Source organism: Petaurus breviceps, unplaced genomic scaffold (genome assembly GCF_028583685.1).
Source record: "Petaurus breviceps papuanus isolate PSGF00001 unplaced genomic scaffold, PetGlider_PUasm1.0 90792, whole genome shotgun sequence".
Classification (NCBI taxonomy): Eukaryota; Metazoa; Chordata; class Mammalia; order Diprotodontia; family Petauridae; genus Petaurus; species Petaurus breviceps.
This window is the reverse complement of record NW_027187347.1, coordinates 9,999,790-10,003,139: the sequence shown is the minus strand read 5'-3', so window position 1 is coordinate 10,003,139 and position 3,350 is coordinate 9,999,790. Positions and strand designations below refer to the sequence as shown.

Sequence of the window (3,350 nt, the reverse complement as noted above, 5' to 3'; positions counted from 1 at the left end):
GGAAAAACAGAGAGCCATATTTAGTACCCATTCTTCATCTTTCTTTTTTTTTTTTTTCAGATTACGAGCATAATAATTCTCCATTTATTCAGTAACAGATTAAGGCAAAACATTCACAGAAAAGAGAAAAATCAAAATACAGGGTAACTCAGTCATTTAGTAAGTTCTCAGTTCAATCACAAAGTACAAAAGTCAAAGTATTCCACCCCTGGGTAGTCTCCATTGGAGGTTAGTTTCCAATCATAAACAAAGAACATTCATTTGGTCAGTCACAAAACACAAAGGCCATCCACTCTTAGGTCACAACTAAGTTACAATATCATCACAGCATTCAATACCCAAGGAGATGTCTTTTCTTCATCTGGACCCAAGGCAAGTTCTCAGCAGTTTCTGTTACTGGGAAGACCAGGCTTAACAAAGACACAACATAGATACACATTGCTGGCATCCTCATTAATTCACTCTTTGCCTGTGAAATCAACCTAGACCCAACAACAAGGTCTGAGGAATTAGCACAATTCATCAGTACAGTCTTAGGACCCCTGAAAACATGGACAAGACCCTCCTTCAGGGTTTCTGTAAACATACAACAAGAAAATCCTCTTTCAGGGCTTCTGAACCAACAGCAAGGTATCAGAACTTCTGCAACAACAGCAACATCCTCCATCAACAGACAAATCTGACAAAGTAACATCAGAACAAACAGACCAAATACTGGCACCACAGTCATGCTTCCTCCCAGTTCAGTCCTTAGTTCTCATTTCTCTCTTTCCAGCAGCAGCAGCCGCCTCCAGATGCTGTCTCCCAGAAGTACTTCTGGCCTCTCTCTGCTTGGACCTCTCTCTCTATCCTCAGCACCAGCTCCTCCCAGTTCAGCCCCCTCAGGTCATGTCAACAAGTCCATCCCATTGTGGGGTTCAGATTCCATTACCATTATACCATAAAAACAGCTTCTCGTTTTATTTATTAGTTCAATGGTTTTCTTACTTTCAATTTATTAATCTCTCCTTAGATTTTCAGAATTTCCTACCTGGTATTTTTTTTTTGGAATTTTTTCTTTTGTTTATTTTTTTGTTTTCATTTTTCAAATGCTTTATTAACTTCTGATTTACATCATTAATTTCCACCAGATTTTGAGTTACAAATTTTCTCCCTGTTTTTCCTCTACCCAACACCCCAAAATAGCAATCCCACAGGATATCCCCTCCTCCAATCTGCTTTCTCCCATATCTTCTCCCATACCCCCTTCGACTTTGCCAGTAGGGCATGGTGTATCTGTATGCCCCAGTGCCTGTATATCTTATTTCCCAATTACATGTAAAATAGTATTAATAATAGTGTATATATATATACATAATTTTAAATGTTTGATTTTAAAACTTTGAATTCCAGATTCAATCCCTTCCTCCCTTGTCACCCACCCTTATTGGGAAGACAAGCAGTTCAGTATAGGTTGTACATGTGTAGCTAATGCAAAACATTAACATAGAAGATATATTGTAAAAGACTGATTATATTTCCCTCCCTCCTATCCCACCACCCACTTGTTCTATTCTCCACTTTGATACCATCCCTTTTCAAAAGTGAGTGCTTCCAACTTCCCTCCCCCCCAGCCTGTCCTCCCTTTGATCATCCCCCCTCTCATCCCCTTCCCCCCTACTCTCCTGTAGGGTGAGATACCCTATTTAGTGTGTATGTCATTCCCTCTGAGCCAAATTCAATGAGAATAAGGTTGACCCATTCCCTTTTGCCTTCCTATTCTTCCCCTCCATTGTAACTATTTTCCCTTTGCCTCTCCATTCTCCATCTTTCAATCCGAAAGACTGAAAACAGGGTGATACTGAACAAAATACAGCAGATTCTGTCATGTAAAAGATATGGTTTTCCACCTTTATTTTCTCCAATGTCCTCTCCTCACAATCCTTGCTTCTGTTTTGATGATCTTACTGAATATTATTGAAAGCTGCCAATTTATATGAACAAAATACTGTAGCTGCAAGCAAGGTGGGATTTTTGTTGTTTTCTTTTTGGAGTTGAGTTTCCCAGGCTCAGACTTAATTGTAAACATCTGAAGGATTAATCTCCTTTGAACCCTGATAATTCACAGCTGTGCTGAGTCACATAGGTTTCCTAACTTCTGGCCCTAAGCCAGTATTCTGGGAGGTTAGTATTTTGCTTTGAGGGTTTGCTCATGAGAAGGCTCTTTTGCTTTCCTGGTTGAGACTCTGAGTAGCCGTATGTTCAGAGCCCTTCGACTGCTTAGATGTCTGTGCTCCCTCGATGCAGTGATGTATGTAAAGTGTATAGCAATACCACTATGTTCAGACAGCTGGAGTCCTATCTGTTGGTCTTTGTGCTAATTTTTCTACTTGTATTTTCTATGCTTACTTCTTTCTCTGTAATTAAAGTAGGATTGTTAACCCCTTTACAGCTGTCTTTCCTTTAAAAACAGATCAAAGAACCTGTGCTAGCAGGCCATCTTGGGTGTGCTAGGGTGCTTGCTATTACAAATACCCAAAGAGAAAGTGAGAGAACCATTTGAGTCTACCTTTTCTATAGGAATTGGTATTGCTTAAACTTCCCAAATTAGACTCTAGGGCTCTGTTTACATAACTATGCAATGTGTCTAGTGAGTGGTAAAAGTTTTATGGAGAGTTATTGTCACTTGAGTCATAATGCCCACATTTAGGGCAGATAATTTAAGATAACATTGGAAAAATAGAGATGCTGTCTGCTTATAATAGGAGACTGTTGCAAATATACCTGTGAGCCATCAGTATCACTGCCAAGAAGGTCAGGGAAGTTTAGAAAAAAGATGAAGCTAATTTAGGAAGATCCCAGAAGAAAAAAATTCTGTATTGAGGCAGGGGAAGGAAATAAAAGGGCCTATCTGTGATGATGAATTTACCAAATAGTTAATAAAACAAAGCAGCGGGAATATAAAATGGTTGGGGGAAATGACCTCTCAGGTCCCTTTTCTGTTCTAAATCCTGTGAGCCCAAGAGAGGACTGGGCATTAACTAGAAGGATAGCTTAATGCTACTTAGTAAAAGGAAAAAAAAATCCACTGTGGAAAGCAACATGAATCCTGTAGTTGTAAGGACTAGTTTGACTTTTGTCTATATGTCCTGTGTGACTTAGTCAATCATTTAGCCTTCCTATGCCTGAGGGTCCAGTGCTGGAAAAGGGAAATGTAAATGTAGCATTAAAGAGACATAACTGGCAATTTTTGTGCTCAGGACAAATTGTATAAACTAGTGCCTCAGTTCACACACACACACACACACACACACACACACACACAGAGAGAGAGAGAGAGAGAGAGAGAGAGAGAGAGAGAGAGAGAGAGA

General features: G+C 39.6%; 1 protein-coding gene across 6 annotated transcripts in view; it reads right to left on the bottom strand.

The window, feature by feature from the left end:
* SIDT1 (SID1 transmembrane family member 1) overlaps positions 1 to 3,350 on the bottom strand; it is a 171,126-nt gene that overhangs the window by 2,792 nt on the left and 164,984 nt on the right. The window lies entirely within an intron of this gene.